This window comes from Notolepis coatsorum, assembly GCF_963971535.1.
Source record: "Notolepis coatsorum genome assembly, chromosome: 13".
NCBI lineage: Eukaryota > Metazoa > Chordata > Actinopteri > Aulopiformes > Paralepididae > Notolepis > Notolepis coatsorum.
In genome coordinates, this window is record NC_140177.1 from 29,590,470 (window position 1) to 29,612,231 (window position 21,762).

The window sequence follows — 21,762 nt, forward strand, 5'->3', positions numbered from 1 at the left end:
CGGAGACTCTGGGGTTGGTAGTATGGATGCTTGTCATTCTGGTGTCGGCCTCCCGCTCTCCCTGGGCTCTATTTATAGGCCCGTGTTTACTCTGGGCGGGAGGGTTCAAGGGAGGATCCGCGAGCGGCCGCGGCCGGGGGACAGTAGCCACAGGGAATACTGTAGGCCGCGGCAGTGCGGACATAGCCGGAATATTAATAGCAGGGGTTCATGCAACCGATGCGCGCAGGGCCGGCCCGGCGAGCGTGTGTTATTTACCCCCTGTGTCACTGCAGTGTGCCATGGCAGTACTAGCATTACTTCGACATTTGATTTTTATTATATGTAGCCTATATTGTGTAATATATATATATATTTACAAAAGTACGCTTAAAAAAACATACCCCTTCTTTACCTAAGCCTTTTAATGCACTCTGCCACTTGGATTGTCTCTTTTTATGTTTGCACCGTATGCATTGCTTTCATTCTGTAAATGAGAGCTATTTTATTGCACCGCTTTATTCTGTGTATCTTATGCTCACTTTATGTCTATTCTATACTAGGGATGCCCCGATCACGTTTTTTGCCACCGATACCGATCACCGATCGTCGTGAGCCATATCGGCCGATACCGATCCGATACCGATCGTTTTTGATTAAAAGAAATTAAATTTTATTTTATATAATTTTTTTTTATAAAATATATATATTATATAATTAGACTTGTACTTGTATTATCTGCGAGACATCGCCACCACGCAACAAGCTCCACTGTCTGTGTGTACTCTAGTAGCCTCCAGCTACGGCCAGGATTCTCCGGAGCTGCACCTGGACCCTATACTCGAGTAGCCTCGAGCTACGGCAAGGATTCTCCGGCGCTGCAGCTGGACCCTAGTATTGGTATAACGTTAAATCACATTCACAAGCCCTCAGCTCGAATACGCATCGAATCAGTGTTATAAGACATTGATATCAGGAGCTATCTGTAGCTACTGCTAGCCGGATATATAACGTTAATACAACGCCTCAGTGAATTATTTAGTTCAATGGGACATTTCGTTTTGAACAGTGAACTAGCTTGCGCTAACGTGAGCTAACAGCTAACAGGTATCATACACTCTACTAGACTTTGTGGAGCGTTTGTTTATGTCAGGAGCTATCGGTAGCTGGCCGGCTAGATACCGTTCGGTTAGACAATGCCTCATCATGTATTAAACTAAAAGTGAATAGTTGACTGGGTCATTTTGTAACGGTAGCTAAGCTAAGGTTAGCTCATGGAGACGCCGTCCTCCCGTGTCCCGTCCCACTAGAGTAGACCACTACTAGACCCGTGTTTACATGCGTGCTGGAGGGATGAGCAGACGCCGCACCACCCGGTGTTGAGACAGAACTCAGCGACAGCGAGTGAAATCGGTTTTGACAATCGGTGAAAATAAAGCATTATCACCGATCGCATATTTATACTGAGTATCGGCCGATAACGATCGGTGGCCGATCGATCGGGGCATCCCTATTCTATACTCATTTTATGTCAATTCTCTGCTCATGTTATGCCTTTTTTATGTCTACATGACTGCTGTGAAGCACTTTTCATATGAAAGGTGCTATACAAATAAGGTTTATTACAGTGTTTCCCATTAATTACCTAGACTGTGGCGGGCCGCAGTAATCCAGTATATTTTATTTTTATATTTTCTAAAAAAGAAACCAGTTCAACACAGGTAACCACTTTTGCTTAATTTTTTTGATGCCAATGTATGCTCTAGTCCAGGGGTTCTCAACCTTTCTGCTGCCAAGGCACCCATGTGTTCAATAAAATATTCCAGGGCACCCCTACATACGATAAAGACTTTTCCGGTCCTGTCTTTTTTGCTACAATGATGACAAAAGTGCTTTCTTTCAAAATAATGTTTATTTAAGAAACTGGGAAACACATTTGTGTGTATATGCAGGCTATATAATGCATTATTAACAGGTGTTTCAGGTCTAAATGGCTTAGTACTGTTGACATTACACTGCTTGTAGTAGTAAATCAAATAGCATATTTCTTAAAATAAAATTACAGAAAATTATCACTAAAGTGCCATCTGTTGCAGCTGCACTGTTCTCCATAAAAATTGCATATTTGGATAAGTTTGACCATTTCTCAAAAACAGAAAATCATGTATTTTTTTAAATACAGAAAAGGATCACCAAGTTACCATTTCTCAAAAAATATAAATAAATACAGAAAATAAGCACTCGTTCACTCAGTGGAAATTTCTAGCTCAATGCGAGGTCTGCTGCTGCTGGCTAATAATACGGTCAATACGCAGGGAGATCTTTGACAAGGAAACACGCATGTCATCCTCAAGGCTCAACTTGGCCCTATATTTTGTTTTCAGAGCTGTCATGGATGAAAAGCCAGCTTCACACAGATATGTGGTGCTGAATGGTATCAACACCTTAACTGCTGCATCATGAGATACTTGGTACTCAGCACCACACTCTGAAACTAGCTCTCCAGCTGGTATCAGATGAGATTTCACTGAGTTCTTCCAAGAGTTGGATGGAGATGTGTCAGGAAGCTTTGTCTCAATGTTGTCTGTAAAGTTTTTTTTTTATCCAGAGTAACTTGGTGATCCTTTTTTTTCTGTGTTTTATTAACACCACGTTTCATAATGATTTTCAGATTTTGAGAAATGGTCAAACTTATCCAAATATGGTATTTTCATGGAAAACAGTGCAGCTGCAACAGATAGCACTTCAGTGATAATTTTCTGTAATCCAAAAAGAATAAAAAATAAAAATAATTTTTTTTTATCTAAAGGCACCCCAGGCAGCTCTCTGCGGCACCCATGTTGAGAACCGCTGCTCGATTTTGTGTTTTGAGCACAAAGTTCATCATAGATCTAGCCTCTTTATTTTGCTCTCAAAGTGCACCAGATTGATGCATTTAACTTCCGGGGGGCATGCCGGACGCCTGTTATTTTTCTACAACGGAGTTCGGCGATTTGCGAATCTGATTGGCCAGTGTCATTTCTGGTCATGTGACGCGTACGCCCAATCGTGGCACCGCAAGTTTCTACACTGGTTAGTAGGGCTGACCTTCGAAGCTTTTTTTGGCAATAGAAGCTTCGGGGCCGAGCTTCGATTTTAATTCGAAGCTTCGAGAAAAAAAAAAAAAAAAACAATTTAATATTTTTTTTTTAACACTTTGGTTGCCTAAGGTTAAATTAATGATATACCATAGATTGCCAGCGCTATTTGTCTATGGAGAAAGTCCCCTTCTTTGCAGGGCTATAACTTTTTAAATTCTATTGCTACATTGCCATTATTAGGGCCCATTCAAAGTCCTATATGTATTGTTCATTGTGTAGCAACGTTAAACTTTTTCATTCACATATTCATAGTAAAGTATGGTCTAATGTATAAGTATGTTTTCATCTCTTTCTGCAGCTTTCTCCAGAACGTGATATATAGCCCCAAATGCATTATATTGATGATGAAATACAGTTTGATGGCAATCAGCGCGATATAAAAAATTCCAACTAGACGTACTTCTAGAAGTTACTACACGTCATCTGATGTTGACCGGATGGGCGAGGGGGCGTTTATAATTCCGTGGGCAGCGTTATACCAATCATCTAATGTGGGTCAAATGTTGATAATATCAGTTATTATCGAAGACGGTAACTGTTACAAAGGATCAGATTAAACTGAATATATATATTTTTTGATTGATATATATTGCATAGTATTTGTATATCGTTTGATATCCCTTGTATATTCCTTGTACATATACACGGAATATCCCTTTAGCCCAGACCATAATATTTCATTCTCCTATTGGACAGCGGTCCACAGGCGCCAGGGGCCATGCCTCCGGAGTCAGGTTCAAAGTCACCGTCAAGACATGTCTGTGCATGCCCGGCCTTGCCCAGGGATACGCGACAGAAATGAGGTTGGGGCTAGATTGTTCGCCGTGCATATAAATATGGCGCAGGTGAATACAGAAGCACTTAGTCAGAAGTCGTAGAGTTACCCAATAAGTTGAAGCCTCACCCACGATACTGTGCGGTGAAGTATGGCCTGTTTGGCCCCAAATAGAGCATTGAGACCGCGTGCGAATTAATAACTGAATTGTCAGAGTTTGGCGCTATACCGTCGAGTGCGACATATTTCTATTAAGTCAGTAATAGTCTATTTGTGTATAGTGTATCGTGCGGCTAAAGTTCTACAGTGACCAGCATCACCAACGCTTCCTCGTATCAGCTAGAGTGCTTATCCAGGCTGGGCTGCTTTCATGGCGCTTTCACCCGAGGAGACCTAGACGAGAACCGTGTGGACATGTACACTGGATTAATCTACCCGACGACTGCATAGCCCTTTGCGGCTGGATTATATTTGTTTTGGTCCTGTGATTTATGGAGCGGAGAATCGCCGACGCCTACACGTGTTGGATTTACCCTGTGAGGAGCCAGGTCGAGTCGGCGCCTCAGAGAGCCTGAGGCCGGCTAGCTTTCTTCACTGTGGAGCTACAGTCTACGGAGAACAGCTGTATTCGTCTGTGGATCAAGAGACTATTGCACCGTCTCCTGTACTTGGAGTCTCCTTAGTCATCGTTGACCAGACTCTCTACTACCGACAGATCCTCTACCCCTGCTGGCTTACAACCGGGGGGACCCTTCCAGTATCTCCCGCTATATATTACTAGTGTACCATAGATATAATTCCCTAAGATTCAGGTTGTATAATTACCTCCTGCGTAACCAGAGAATGGACATTCATTATTGATTTGCCTACGCACATTCCTTTGCCTTATAAGCGCATCCAAAGTATAATAGAGAAGTATATTATGTACCTTTTGCTGCAATAAATACTTGATTATACCTTTGTGTGGAACCGATTCAATGTGGGAAGTGTTCATCATATTTATATATCATGTACTGTATGGCCAGTAATTAAAGTACATAAAGCGGTAGTGGTTTAATGATACCATACTTATCAATACAGTCAGGGAATTGTACCCCTCAGTTACAGTAACGTTACACGCTGAAACTCACCCCAGTCTCCGCGCGCCGTTGGGCGATCATCGTCGAGTAGACATTTTATCATTATGGGATATATTTTTACCCGGTCCATCTCCAGCTTGTATAATGGTATATACGTCCAAATCATGTTGTTTATCGAGTTATTGGCAATCGATCACCGTGTAGCGTGACGAGCCAGAGTCACATGAACTATAGCGAGCGCCCGGAAGTACTACGGTCGTCATGACAACCTCTATTCAACATCCTGTTTTGGCGATTGCGCCGATCGGCCACCAGATGGCGCTCCTGAACCGCCAGAGAGCTCAGTGGGTCCTGCTGGTGGATCTCAGGCCAGCGGAGGGACATTATGAATCCGATCGCAGATTTTTGAAATATTGATATAAGGACGCTGTACAGCGTCCCCCGGCAACTTTAGCATGGCCAGCAAAGACGTGAAAAGACGTGTCCCGGCACTCAAAGTGTTAATATTTTTTTTTTTTTATCTTATGTTGTGGGACTTGTACAGCACTTTCGTAAACGTTGTTGTTTTTAAATGTGCTCTATAAATAAAGTGGGTTGGATTAATTAATTAAGTAGCCCCTTTCGTGACTGACGCATCCAACAAGGTTTCACTCGGCTGTGTGATTTAATTCAAGGTGGATCGCTGTTGTCGTTTGAACAACTTCAGATTTCATGGGAACTACCAATCCCCCAAATCAAGAATGTTTAAGATGAATGAAGTAAGATTTTGATTATTTGAAATATGGCCTGTGTAGACTAAACTATGCACAGAATTATGTCAGTCTACAAGGTCCGGATTCTACATGGTCCGGCAATGTAGACCTTGTAGACTCCACTACAGACCAATTATCAGTGAATGTTCATGCATTTTTAAGAAGGGCAACTTCCACAAAAAAACAAAGAACTCACCAAAACATCTCAGTAGCACCTTATCTAAATGTTATATTTCATATATGGAGATTCATATTTATTTATGTATTGCATGCATTTCTACATTTTATTTCCTATTTTGTTTATTCATCCCAGTATCTTTCTTTCTTATGTGTGGAATTCTACAAGGTGCGCGCACACACACACACACACACCTACACACACACACACACACACACACACTTACATTTAGTCATTTAGCTGACGCTTTTATCCAAAGCGACTTACAAGTTCTGTACGACAAGACAGCAAGAAGGGTACAACTCTATCAGCTGAGTAACAATGTTCATCAAAGTGTTGGGTGTTACAGTGTAGGTTAGTTTATTAGGACAAGTGCATGACAGTAAGGTTAGTCACGGTTAGATTTTTTTTTTTTTTTTTTATCATTTCAGATAATGGTTGAAGAAGTGAGTCTTTAGTCGACGGCGAAAGATTGGACGGGATTCGGCTGTCCTAACTGGGATGGGTAGTTCACACACACACACACACACACACACAAATCGAAGTAAATTTTTTTTTTTTTTAACTTCGATTTTTTTTTAAATGTTCGAAGCTTGTGCCATCGAATCGAACGTTCGAAGCTTCGAAGCATTTAAGACAGCCCTACTGGTTAGGCTTAGGCGCTCGTTCGAAGTCGGTTAAGGTTAGAGTTTGTCTTAGAGCATGGCGATAGAACGCCTGCCCTGATTCCGACAGTTAAGCTTAGGCACTCTTTCGAAGTTGGTTAAGGTTAGGGTTAGGCGATAGAAGTTGAACGCCAGGTGCTTTGCAGGCTGTTCGACGCGGAAATGGGCAAAGACACAGCTCGTCACGCTATTGGGCGCACATGTCACATGACCAGAAACGTCAGTGGCCAATCAGATTCGCAAATCGCCGAACTCCGTTGTAGAAAATATAGACGCCCCCCGGACCCCCCTAGAGGGGCCGAGGTTCACCCACCACAGTCTCACAAAATCCTGTGGGAAACACTGTTTATTATATATATATAATATAATATATATGCTATTGTATAATACTGTATGTTAATTTAGGCTAAAGGTGCACTATACAGTTTGTGGATAGAACCGAGAAGTTTGTTTCAACATAGTAGTGTCACCAGAAATCTAAATATGACTTTGAGGCACTAAACCAAACGTAAGCCAAGAAGATCCCACTTGAATAATAAATACTGTAGGCCTGTGAGTGTAAAGGAAAACTGCATCTCCCTCTGGGGGACAGTTTGTTTTATTCAGTTATGAAAACACGACGTACCATATTATGTCTTCACTTCCCAGAGTTCCTTATTTCTCTCCCAAGCCAAGGCTACATAGTGCACCTTTGAAACCTACAGCAGATACAAGCCCTATGATAGGTCTATCACTAACAATAGCCTTAGGCCTAACAAAAATAATGGTTGGTTTCAGGTTGCCGACCGACCCTGCCGATTTAGGTGCGACCCAATATATTTTATGAGTTTTAAAAAAAAAGTATATATTAAAAAAAAAAAAATCCGTTTTTTTTTTTTTTTTTTTTAGAATAAAGTTTCATAGAAATCTTAGTCAAACATTTAGTATTATGGATATTAAACATGCTGGCAGAGTACATGCATCCATGTTGTTGTGAACATTTTAACCCTTTCACTGCCACACGACAGCCACCCTTTCACTGTGACAATACAGAAGGTTAGCCCTTTACTATCACACAACCGACGGCGATGCTCCATCATTAGCATCATTAGCTCCGCATCCGCGGAGCTAATGATGCTAATGATGGAGCATCGCCGTCGGTTGTGTGATAGTAAAGGGCTAACCTTCTGTCGTGTGGCAGTGAAAGGGTTAATTAAATAAAGAAATTCCCTATCCATAGTCGCCGTGGGAAAGAATAATAAAAAAAATAAATAAAAAAAAATTCCCTACCTACCCATGGCCAAACTGACAACCAACCTGAAACCAACTATTATTTTTGTTAGGCCTTAGTACAAAATTCATACAGCTCTCTTGACAATGTAGTTTGCCATTAACAATAAGGCAGAACGCTGGACTCCTAATGACCATATTCACACAGCGGCCATCTCGCTCTCATGTCATGCTCAGGTTGGGATTCCTCTCCGCCGTGTGAATATGGTCAATTAGCCCACGTGTGGCTTCGCTGTGGCAGTCTGAATTCTAAGAGATAATTTCCCACAGCTAATGCGCGTTGGTTGGGTTCTGTTTTTAACTGTTGGAAATAGGATTAGGCCATGATGCCAAAGCACGCTTTGCCAACTTACAAAAACCCATTTGAGGACAGAGCTGTATTAGTTGTTTTAAAAAGGATCAGGATGCTGTTGATTTGATTCTGTGGTCTCTGGAATTAGACATTAAGTAAAGCAATTGGCTAAACATAAGCTGCTTGTGTTTCGGTGTGACTTTTTGGTGGCATTCCAATCCCCACGCCATGTGTTGGGAGGCTGGGTGGGACATTAACGTACACAAGTACGGACCAGACTCCCTTCAGAGCCTATGGCTTAAAGACTATAAAAGACTGCATATAGATCACAGACTCTTTATTACAGGGTTGAGTTACTGTAAGGAGTCTAATGTGAACAACATGGCTATGACGTAGGCTCAAGTCACAAGTTCCAAATTCCATCACTATCTTAAAAAAACGTTTTCAAGGGGGAAGATAAGCCAAAGGAATTCTAGAAACATCCACCGATGTGAATTCAACCCCAAAAATCCATGCGTGCCACTGCCTTTACTATGTTATTTGGGTCAGAGTTGAGTGCCGGCTTGGTAGCGATGAACTGACAAAGAGGAGGACAACAGCACAGCACAGCTAGCTAGCCTATAGCTTGTTCTCCACCAGCTATGAAACAGGACCTATGAAGAAGAGAAGAAGAAGAAGAAGAAGGAGGAGGGGAAGGGAACATCTTAGCACCATAGAAATGGAGGAAGAATACGTTCAGTCACTGCCTGGTGACAGGCACTCCTCACACCGACCCACACAGTAGCCTTGTGTGCGGCTCCACACTATGCTGAGAGACTGGCACATACATTATGCAGTCAGAAACACTGTATTCACAACACATTTAGAGCTGTTGTTGGCTGCTAGGAGGACCCCTCTGTCTATGCTCTGATATACTCCTAAGTGTGAGGGGGATTCATTTCAAATGCACGTTACACCCAGAGAAGAGGCCTGGGCGTGTCCACCCGCCGTGCAAAGACGACAAGTCGATTCTAAAACGGCTTTTAACTTAATTGCCGCTGCGAGAAAAAGGGCACTTGCGGTCTTCTCACAGACCCCTCAGACGCAAACCTAATAAGTTGAGTGTTGTGACCTTTGACCTGGGGGAGGAGCCGGGCCATCTGCATCCTTGTCCACCTTTTAGACACACGTCCTCCTCTCCACAGAGAGCCGTGTTACATTACATCCTCACTGTGCTCTGGTTATGTGGGGGGGGGGGACACAAACATCCTGGTGCTGCTGCTGCTGAACTAACAAATAAATCCAAACGCGTCAACATTAATCACATCCAGGGATGACGGTTGCGGTGAATCAACCCCTGGCAGCGGCGGCAGCAGTGGATGAAACGCACGCCTGTGAGAAACAGAGGCCTATCTGCATGTAGCTGGATGACATAATTTGATGCACGGCTGCCTGGCACTAAACACTCTGGCGCCGCAACCTCCATTTTAAGGCCAATTTGTGATTGTAATGCACACTGTTGGACAGGGGCCTGTGCACATTGAGAGAGAGAGAGAAAAAGAGAGAAGCACAGAGGATGAGCAGATGCCATCTGTGCTGGGTGCCATTAGCTGGAATTAAAGCACAGCTGGGCCCATCTCTGTACCTCCCCAGTCCACCCCCACATCCAGACCCTCGGGGCTTAGGGAGGTTACATAGAGGTGATTGCATGGTCACTTCTGACACGTCCAGGCCTGTCCCAAGTAGGCCTATGTGAAGCGCCCCCCCCCCCCTCTCTCTCTATGACTGCAGGCCTGACAGCTGTCACACACACAGCTACTGTAAGGAGATACTACTATGGGGCTGGTGGCCGGGACACCTCTGCTTTAGCCTGGATGGATGCATCCGTCCTGCATTCCAAAGACCCACGCAGGCTCTCTTGACTGTAGTAAACCCAAAGGACAGTTCTTAACATTACTGGCACTGAAAGCCGAGCCCGGGCTACTGACGAGATGCTACATCTAGCTGTCAGTTGTCACTACTGGACTGCTGTGCCCCGAGTCTCCAGCTCATTACGAGACAAGATCACTGTGTCTGTGTGTTGTGTATTGTAGCCTAAACCTAGCCTCAGGCTGGAATCCCTAAAGGCATGGCACAAAATAACTATTCTGGAAACACATCCTCCCTCTCTCTCTCTGGTTATCCCATCAATCCAGAACCACTCCATTCTTAGCTTCCACAAATACAGTAGATGAGATGAATAGCCCCGTTAGTGTAAAATATTAGCTTGAGAAAACCGGATGAAATACTAATGTCTGCTTATGCCGAGACACCGATCTAATAGGGTACAGATGGGTTAAACCATCTTATGAGATTAGCTATTGCTAATCACTAACAAGTTAAATCAGCTGCGACTCTATTCCAGCTAATGTCTGACGGCCAGCATGATACAGTATTACGTAGCACGCGCTGCTTGTTCACCCACCCAGTGTGTGACAACTACCACACGGTGGAAACAACTCTTGCTTTGACGTTTTTCTCTGGTATATTTCCTTCTATGCTGTAACCTTATAGGGATATAAAATGAGACAATCTTCTCCTCCAATTCTACAATGACATGTTTCTGAAGCTCATCACGAGTAGAGGCAGTGTGACCTGACGTGCACTCGCCAGGTAACCTAGTAACGGTGATAAACTTCTCACCGCAGCTATGCTTACACTGTGGCAGTAGTGCCAAATGCTATTCCACAAAAACACTACGAAAGACCACACTTACAGTAGCTTAGTAGGCTGATTAAATGGTCATGTCGGGACGGTTTTATATAGTTATATGAGTCACATACGGGCCAATAGCCTTCGATAGCAGCTCAAGGGTGTAGAGAAGATGCTACAAAAGGATACAGACCAGTTAAGACACCCCAGTTAACCACGCCCACCCCAGCACACCACGCCCACCGCACTGCAGATCAAAAACACTGAACTTTAATAAACATTGTTCATTTTAATCAAATTGGTTTCATATGTCGCTTATATAATAAGCGCACGACTCGTTTGTGTTCGCGACGTCGTCGTCGTTGTTTCACTGACACGACATCTCGCTCGAAAACGTTGGGTTGAAAAAAAAACAATCTTCACCGTGGTTTGTTTTCTTCTGGCATTTTCTACCGATTCGATGAGAATTTGTAACACAATTATATACCTTGAGCAGCGCGCGGGTACTACTACTACTAGGCGTTTCAGCTCGCGAGAAGTAGTAGTCGTCTGCATTTGTTTGGTAAATACATTATTTGAGAATAATAATATGAAATGAGAGTTAACCGTGATGTAATTTTTTTTTTTTTTTTAAGATATTGGGGGAAATAAATAATACACACAGGCTGCTTCTTCTCGCGAGCTGAAACGTCTGTCGTCTCCCCGCGCGCTGAGCAGACGTGTCAGCTCTCGCGAGAAGTGCTCGGTCTCCCCCCGAGCCTGACTCACTCAATCCCAACTACTGCAGGCAGGGAGCCCATTCAGCACAAATATCCTTACGACGTTGCGCACTAGTAAAAGGTTACATTCCAGCAGAGGGTTATGGTCAATATGTCAAAGATATTTAGCATGTCCACTCCACTTTACCGCATGGCTGAATGAACAGAGTAGAAATGTATTTTCAAGCCAATTATCTGTCATTGGTGATGTGGTTAGACCAGACGACCCTATCTTGCCACGCAAAAGATACAATGCACACGTTTTTTTTGTATACACCACACACAGACTACTACATTCTATCAATCATCCATACAAAGAACTGTTGAGAATAAAGCATGTTATTACCGGTCAAAACGTCCTCTCTCCTTTCCAGTTGGGATATGCGAGTTGCATTCGTAGCAGACTGCTTCAGTAGTTCCTGACAGCGGTGCTACCATTGAGGTGCTCTGGCTGCAGTTCCCTCCTCCTCCGCCAGCCTCCTATCAAAGTCGACTATGCAGCTGAGAGTAGAATTGTGGGACGGCGGCTGAGCCAGGAGCCTGCAGGGGCATTATTCCAGCAGATGTTTTATTGGGCTTGCCTGCCGCCACGGCCTTTGTCATGGTTTGAAGTAGGGTAATCAACATGCTTAATGAAATTCAACAATGGTTCTTTACAGATGTTCTCTCTCTCTCTCTCTCTCTCTCTCTCTCTCTCTCTCTCTCTCTCTCTCTCTCTCTCTCTCTCTCTCTCTCTCTCTCTCTCTCTCTCTCTCTCTCTCTCTCTCTCTCTCTCTACACACCGTTTCCGCTGGTTTTGATGACAACAACACACATGGCTACATTCCTGTCTGATCCCATGCATCTATTCTGGAGACAACCACTTAACCTCATATCACAAACGAAGACTAGCAGACATACACACACACAACCACACACAGACCTACTGCACTCAAAGTGCTCACAGTGTGCACAGACGTGACTGGTTGGTTCTTACTTAGGGCTCCTTCAGTTTGCTTTGAACTAGGAAAAACCTTTTTTTCCTCCAATACCTGGAATGCCCTCCAACTGACTCTGAAGGTTCTTCCTTCTTTTGCTGCATTTAAAAGTATGATCTCCGACCCTGTCTTGACTTGTAACTGTCTTAGCTGTTTAGGTATGTATTGTGCCTAACTGCCTATATGTATGAAATTGCTTATATAAACTGTGTCTTGTTTTCTAAGCTTGCCATCGCTGTAAATGAGGGTAACCTCAGTGTCTTACGAGTTGAAATAAAGGTTTGAAATTAAAAGTATTTTGCACACACACACACACACACACACACACACACACACACGTTTTTAATTAGTGTTTGGGCTGTTCCTTCTTTGCAGGTCTTGCCTCCTGTCACCCAGTGGGAATTTGACCCCACTTCTCTGCCACAGCTTGGGCACTATTTTGACTTTTATCCCATCTAATTGCTTTCATGGTATAGCACATAGCATGAAAACACATACAGTACGCGGTCTACGCGCGCACACACACACCAGAATGAACCGCACTGTTCAACCAAATCACTACAGTATTTCTGTGGTAAATCTTTAGTGTGTATGGAGAAAAAAAACAAGAATAATACAAATCACTTGTGTTGGTCCTGGGGGATCCGGCGGTCTTGGGAATGGGGGGAGGAATTGTGAAATGTCTAATGTCTTTTGTGTTCTTTATAGTGTTTTTTATTATTATTTTGTCCTCTATATTATATATTTTATATTTTGTATTTGTTTTTTTGTATTTTGTAATTATTACTCAAGTTTTAAGTCTGTATTTATTATTTTTATTGTCTTGTCATTATTATTATTATTGTTGATGTCAATGTTGTGTTTGTTGTTGGAAAAAAAAGAAATTGAAAATAAAAATCTGATAAAAAAATTAAAAATAATATAAATCACAGCAGTATTTCTGTGGTAAATCTTTAGTGTGTATGAAGAAACAGTACACACACATCCCCCGCTGAGACAGTAGAAGGTACATATAACAACATTCTGTATGGCTGTTTTCAAATTTGCCTAAGTGCATATATTTTTTACATAATTACAACGTGAGCTGAAGCTAGCTGGCACCCTGTGTATCTTCTAGCTAGCTGCAGGGCACATCTCATGAAGCAGGCAACGTGACAACATGATCAAATTATGTCAGCAATTCAGTAACAGTGATGTTGTAATACGGCTCGAGTTCCGCTTAGGAAACCTAAGATCTACGGCCATGTTTCCCCCCCAATTGACCGTATTCACACGGCGGCCATTTTTGAATATGGTCAATGACAAGCATCGACCCGTCCTCCTGCTTGGGCAAGTGACAAACAACTTGTGTTTTCAAATGACTTTGCGAGTGGCAGTCGATCGCGGTCCTCACCCAGCTTTTTAAATATTTTTAAATACATATTAAATCTTTGTATAGAATATTTCCAGAGTAGCCAGCCAATGGGTGGAACTATCCTTGTTGATGTATGTGCGTTAAGACAGCGTAGATTCAGGGGGTTACCAGCAAAACGAGCAATAGTTCAATTTCACTAGTGATGCACGATATATCGGCCGCCGATATAATATATAACATCGGTGCATCACTAAGTTTCACTATAGTTTTTCTGTTCACTAGAAGATGGGCCAGTCAAGAGAATATATGAGAATAATATAAATATGAGAAATATATAAAGAATAATTCCAATGATCCCATCGCCGATCGCGATCACTCATTTATATGTAATTACTAGGGGTGGGAATCACCAGTTTCATCATGATACGATACGATATCGATTCTTTGGACAACGATACGATATTTGCCGATATCACAAAGTCTCTCACGATACAATACGATTAGATTAGATTCAGGTGCCTGCAATCGATATGAGATGATATCATATGCCCATTCAACACAATCAGTAACATTTAGATCAACTAAAAAAAGGTAACGAAAATATCATTTGACATTTGTATTTTTGAGCTCTTCCAGACATTTAAAGGAAAATCAATCTATTGTTTTTAATACAAATAGACCTCCTGTTCAACCTAAAACCCCTCCCTACCTCCCTCTCCCCAACCGTTCCTACAACAATTTGTTGATGTTGCATGATCATGTATAGGCCTACATTTATTATGTATTATATTGTTTATGTTTAAATAACATTTAAACATCAAACTCCTCTGACCTCATCTGGTCTTTCCAAAGACGCGCGCACACACACACACACACAGAAAGGGAGAATGCTATGCTGTAACGTCTACACACACGGAGCTACTGCTGTTGTTCTTGGGCGGATATGAGACTCGCCACAGGATTTTCAAAATAAGAGTATCGATATGAATCGATCTTATTACATTGCATCGATCCGATTCGATTGTTGATAATTACATCGATGTATCGATCTGGATCGATGTATCGTCCCACCCCTAGTAATTACACGTGTTTACGGGACACTATAGGTTTTGAGGCAAGCAGATCTGCTAGCGATTGCTTTGGAAGAGCTCCTCCCCCTCAGAGCGAGTCTCGATAGTCCGGTTCATTCATTGCCTCTCCTGACCCATTTCTTTCTGAGTCTTTCTGGTAGGCGATACTGCAATTCCAACGTAGGCTAGCGAGCCAGGGACACATAGAATGATCAGGATGATAGTTTAGAACGGGGATCAGATGAAAAAGATCAAAGGATCAAAACCAGAGAAATCTCGGGTATGGCGCTGAACCGCTGGCGAGATTACCCCGAGAAATGTTGGGTATGGCACTGAATGAGTTAACATTATTATTATTTTTTAATTTTTATTATTATTATTATTATTATTATTATTATTATTATTATTATTATTATTATTATTATTATTATTATTATTATTATTATTATTATTATTATTATATTTTTTTAAATGTGGCCAATATCTGATTCCAGTGTGAACCGGTCACGCTCCTGAACTGACCCGCATGCGAAAATGAACAATAAAGAAGATGTTTAAAAGATTTGACAAACATCAAATCTAGAGTGACGTAAAAGTCGCATGAAAGTCACATGCCTGTTCAGACTGAGGTCGTATTCAGACTGTTCAGACCTGCATCTGATTTAGGACTGCACAGGTGAAAGTGGACCAAATCAGAATTGAAAAGATCAGATTCCATGTGATGTGCGCTGTGTGCTGTTCACACTGTCATGAAAACCCCCCCAGATCGGAGTCACATATGAGCAAGAAAGAAATCTCTCAGCCTGCAGTCTGAACGCAGCCTACTCAGGAGTCCTCGACATGACAGGCTTTGTGAGCCACTGCTCTAAAAGACCAACTAGGAAGCCTGTACAACCAAACAACAGTCAGCTCCTTATAGAGGAGGTGGAGTCCAGCACAGGGCTGTTGTGACTCCATTGTCTCGTCTCAGACATTGCTCATCATAGCCTGTCTGGCCAGCAGGCAGGCATTTATGCCTGTAATGCAAATAAAAACTAGTTTCAAATGGGAAACCAGGGGTTAAAGTCCATCCTGTCCTGAAAGATACCACAGAGGAGAAAAGATGAAAGTGTCTTTCAGAACCCGCAGCCGATGGGCAGGTTTGCACGCTTCACAGCAGTAACCGTGTGTGGCGTATCACGTCTAGGTGGCCTTTAAAAAAAGGCCCGGAGGAGGCGAGTTTCGCTCTTCATGTGCTTCGTAGAATGTGGTGAGTGCTTATGAAGACCGGGGCTCGCACTCGAAACTCACTTCACATTCTCATCCCCTTCAGGTTTCTTCCTCTGGAACGTTCCGCCTGAATTCCAGAAGAATTCCAAAGTAGAATGTTAAGTTCTCTAAATCCTAACGCTCGTACTATGTGAGACGTACTACCCTAACGCTCGTACTATGTGAGACGTACTACCCTAACGCTCGTACTATGTGAGACGTACTACCTTAACGCTCATACTATGTGAAACGTACTACCCTAATGCTCGTACTATGTGAGACGTACTACCCTAACGCTCGTACTATGTGAGACGTACTACCCTAACGCTCATACTATGTGAAACGTACTACCCCAACGCTCATACTATGTGAGATGTACTACCCTAACGCTCGTACTATGTGAGACATACTACCCTAACGCTCGTACTATGTGAGACGTACTACCCTAACGATCGTACTATGTGAGACGTACTACCCTAACGCTCGTACTATGTGAGACGTACTACCCTAACGCTCGTACTATGTGAAACGTACTACCCCAACGCTCATACTATGTGAGACGTACTACCCTAACGCTCATACTATGTGAAACGTACTACCCTAACGCTCATACTATGTGAGACGTACTACCCTAACGCTCATACTATGTGAAACGTACTACCCTAACGCTCATACTATGTGAAACGTACTACCCTAACGCTCGTACTATGTGAGACGTACTACCCTAACGCTCGTACTATGTGAAACGTACTACCCTAACGCTCATACTATGTGAAACGTACTACCCCAACGCTCATACTATGTGAGACGTACTACGCTAACGCTCGTACTATGTGAAACGTACTACCCTAACGCTCATACTATGTGAAACGTACTACCCTAACACTCATACTATGTGAAACGTACTACCCTAACGCTCATACTATGTGAAACGTACTACCCTAACGCTCATACTATGTGAAACGTACTACCCCAACGCTCATACTATGTGAGACTGTACACCCGAAAGCAACAAAGCAACAGCAATGAGGTAAACACTGTGACTTAGATTTTTGACTCCTTTTAACACTTTAATCGCCAAAAACGCTGGAACACGTCTTTCCCCGCCATGCTCATTCTGCCAAAGACGCTGGACCACGTCTTTGATATCAATATTTCAAAAATCTGTGATCGAAATCATATTTCTCCCCCGGAGACCTGAGATCTACTGTTGAGCCCCTCTCAACTCTCCAACGGTTCAAGAGCGCCATCAGGTGGCCGATCGGCGGATCGCCCAAACAGGAAGTGATGCGCCGGATGTGGTGCTCTCCCATATTTCGTCCGGGCACTCGCTATCGTTAGCGGGACTCCATCTTGATCCACTGGACATCGATCGGTTGCAAATAACTCGATAAACAACATGATTTGGACGTATATACTATTATACAACCTGGAAATGGATCGGATATTTCTACATCCCATAATAAGAAAATGTCTGTTCCACGCTCATCGCCCAACGGCGCGAGGAAGCTACGGTAAGATTCAGCGTTATTTTTCAATGTGTTCGATACTAACTGCTCTAATGATCATATCACCCACACTAGATGAATCATATAACGTTGGCCACGGAATTATAAATGACCCCCCCCCCATCCGGTCATCATCAGATCATACTTAGTAACTTCTAGAAGCACGTCCACTTGGGGGGGCTCCAGTAGCTCACCGCATATCTCGGCGCTATTTCTGCGTCGGGGAAAACCGTGCTGCGTCACGGATCTGGTGGACTCCGAGTTCGATTCCCGGACCCGCCGTCATTTGCCAGAATGTCTTCCCCTGCTCTATATCCCGTTTCACCCTGTATCTGTCGGTCATGCTTGACCAGAAAAGCGATAAACGCTAAAAAATAAAGTAAAAAAAAAAAAAAAAAAAAAGAAGCACGTCCACTTGAATTTTTTTATCTCGCTCAGATTCCTATCAAACTGTATTTCATCATCAATATAATGCATTTGGGGCTATAAATCAAGTTCTGGAGAAAGCTGCAGAAAACGATAAAAACATACTTATACTTTAGACCGTATTTTAGTATGAATATGTGAATGAAAAAGTATAACGTTGCTACACCCTGAACAATAGATATAGGACGTTGAATGGGCCATAGTAATGTCAATTTAGCAATACAATTTAAAAGGTTATAGCCCTGCAAAGGGGAACTTCTCCATATTAAATAGGGCTGGCGAAGGATGGTAAATTATGAATTTAAGCATGGCGATCAAAGTGTTAACAGCCGGACGAGTCTAGGAATGAATAATGATCTGTGAACTTTGAAGCAGCACTCAATCATTATTTGAGATACCGCTTCTACCGAAAGCGGGAATAGAAAATGCTTCAGATATATGACGTGACCCGGCTTCCAGGCCTGTGTGTCCGTTTCTTGCAGTCAAATAAAGTCATCGTAAAACCCTCACTCTTCAGAACCCCTCAGATATGGAGGGGAAGACAATGAACGTTTTTTCCCCCTCCATTGTCTTCAATTTGAGCTCATAAAAAGCTAACATAATGTTTTTGTTATGTATTTAATGTGGTTTCTGTTTCAAGTGGAGGCCCATCTGGGTCTCTTCCCTCCGCTTTGGCACATTTCTGTATTTGTTCTTTGTATGTCTTTTAAAACGTGCTAAATAAACTAAACTAAACTAAATTAAACATGGGAAAAGATTGATCGAACTAACAAAATGTTTGGAGGACTGAATTACCATAAAGCACCAGACCTTCAATACTTCTACAAGGCAGGGCAAAACACTGTGAAAACGTCAACGGCAGAATCCCATCAGCTGCACATAATTAATATCATATTATTATCTTGACGCTGCATACATCTGTCCATTACCCCCGTTCCGCGGAATGGCCGGTTTGCATGTCTGAGGTTCAAGTAAACGACGCTCTACTGCTGCCTCTCTATTTGTCCCCGGTCCTGTAACATTGTGTAATTGACGTATGGGGACACGCGGATAACAGTGGTTAGCGTGATGACAGATCCAATGTCTCTTTAGAGTCTTAAGGAGCAACCCTTGGTCAGCAGGATGACTCAGAGCAGACCAGACAGACAACATGTGATCTCTGTGGATTCTACCACTCTGCTTGCCTCTTCACTTTTCCCCCTCTCCCCCTGCTGTTTTCAGACACTCTTGTTCCAGTCCAGGGGCTCATGTGCTCCAATCAGTTACCTAACCTTGAACTTTGACCCAGGGTCCCAAATCTCAATGGCTTTCTCACAAAGCCCACTGACAATTAACCCTTTCACTACCACACCACCAAAGGGTTAAGTCTTTCACTACGAAAATACAGAAGGTTAACCCTTTCACTGTCACATGACAAATGGTTAACCCTTTCACAACCACACTATAGAAGGTTAACCCTTTCACTACCACACTACAGACGGTTAACCGTCTGTAGTGTGGTAGTGACAGACAGTTAACCGTCTGTAGTGTGGTAGTGGAAGGTTAACCTTCTGTAGAGTGGTAGTGAAATGGTTAACTCAATGTACTGAAGGCTTCTTGTCCTCTGCAAAAGCATGCAATTGGTCCACTGATGGATACATCTTGATATTTGTCTAGTCTAGTGTGTTCATTAGATGAAATCCTCTTTCAGTGCCTCTGTGCCTGTTTTCGTAGGCAGTTAGCCTCTGGTATGCGTGCCATTATCGTTAGCCACGCTTCTAGGCCTCTTTTCTTTTGGAAAGAATGATACAAAAAAAATTAAATATTTTTTATTTATTATATTCGACTAAGAGGTTGGCCAGTCGACTACGGCTCCTTTCGACCGATTAGTCGACTAATCGATTAATAGGGGTCAGCCCTAATCTGTACATATCTCTTATCCACTCTTACTAGTTACGCTGCTGACTAGTATGACTACTACCATAGTGTCTTTATACCTGCATCACTGTACACATATTAATACTACTAACTCTGTACATACCCAGCTTAATCACCTGTACATTATTATTGCACTTTACTATTACATTTGCACTCTGGTTGGATGCCAACCCTCTTTTCGTTGTACTGTACTTGTGCTGTATAATGACAATACATTTGAATGTAATCAAATCTAAACTAGTACTATGTAACAAAATATTTCATGGACATGATAAAACATGTCAAAGTAATAGAGTTGATTTGAGTTATACACTGAGTTATACACTGTGTTATACACTGGCAGTGTATTCATAACTGCAATCCTACAATGGTAAAATCCCAATTGAAGTATGTCAATACGGATACATGTTGATATGTGCTTTTTATGCTCATTTAGACAACAAAAGTTGTGTACTACAATATCATGATGTCATAATTTCACCAAGATAAACGATCATATTGAATGATTCCTCAACGCTACTCGTGAGATTGGTTGACTGAGCTCTTGATACAAGGATGGTAGATGACAGCTATGTTCGCTTACATTTACATTTACATTTACATTTAGTCATTTAGCTGACGCTTTTATCCAAAGCGACTTACAAGTTCTGTACGACAAGCCATCAGGAAGGGCACAACTCTATCAGCTGAGTAACAATGTTCGCCAAAGTGTTGAGTGCTACAGTGTAGGTTAGTTTATTAGGACAAGTGCATGACAGTATGGTTAGTTAGGGTTAGATATATATATATTTTTTTTTTCTTTTTTTAAATTCAGATAATGGTTGAAGAAGTGCGTCTTTAGTCGACGGCGAAAGATTGGACGTGTTTCGGCTGTCCTAACTGGGGTGGGTAGTTCATTCCACCATTGCTTACGCTGTAAAAGGTTCGCATTTTGCACTATTTTTAAATGACAAGGGCTAAATCAGCCTTGTAGTTTGAGGTACTGGGGAGTTATAGAGACTACAGTGGAATGTCCCAAATCTGAACCCTTTGGGAACAGCGGTCATTTGAACCACTAAAATGTTCCGATGACAGATATGCAACACGTAATAGTTTGGGTTATGCTCATTCAATAGACTCACATTTATTTCGGTTTGGATAAAAAATTTTATCCTACAGTGTATTTTTCATTAGTAAGCCATACCCTCCAAGAATATGTGTACAGTAAATGCCCCAAAAATTATACAATTAAAAAATAATAATAATGAAGAAGATGGATGTATTTTATAATTTTTTTACAAAAACGTCAATCTAGAGTGACGTAAAAGTCGCATGAAAGTCACACGACTGTTCAGACGGGGAGACTTTAAACGTCTCGAACAATATCCTCACTTGGAAAATGACGAGCACACATCTCGACGGCCTTGTTCCAAAACCTTGTTACGACGTGTCAGAAACGCGTCTCTGAGGTGTCCCACCTCACGGACCTCATCACCGTGATCTCATTTAGCGCTGTGCCGTCTCTCGAGAGCGATCTGGCACTAATCGATACATAATTACAGTGAGGCACATCCCTTAAAATACACGGCAAATCGCCCATGTGATCCAATTACCAAAAACAGGTTTGGGGCCCGCATTCCTCACTGTCCCCGAGGCCTGGTGGGAAATAATTACCGCTCCGAGGGCAGCGACTGTACAAGAAGAAAAAAAAACACCATCCAACGTC

General features: G+C 42.4%; 1 protein-coding gene across 1 annotated transcript in view; it reads right to left on the reverse strand.

Moving 5' to 3' along the window:
- LOC311239505 (band 4.1-like protein 3) overlaps positions 1 to 21,762 on the reverse strand; it is an 84,108-nt gene that overhangs the window by 57,864 nt on the left and 4,482 nt on the right. Inside the window, exon 2 of the mRNA XM_084327811.1 lies at positions 11,904 to 12,050. The gene's annotated coding sequence lies outside the window, so the exon portion shown is untranslated. The remainder of the gene's footprint in view (positions 1 to 11,903; positions 12,051 to 21,762) is intronic.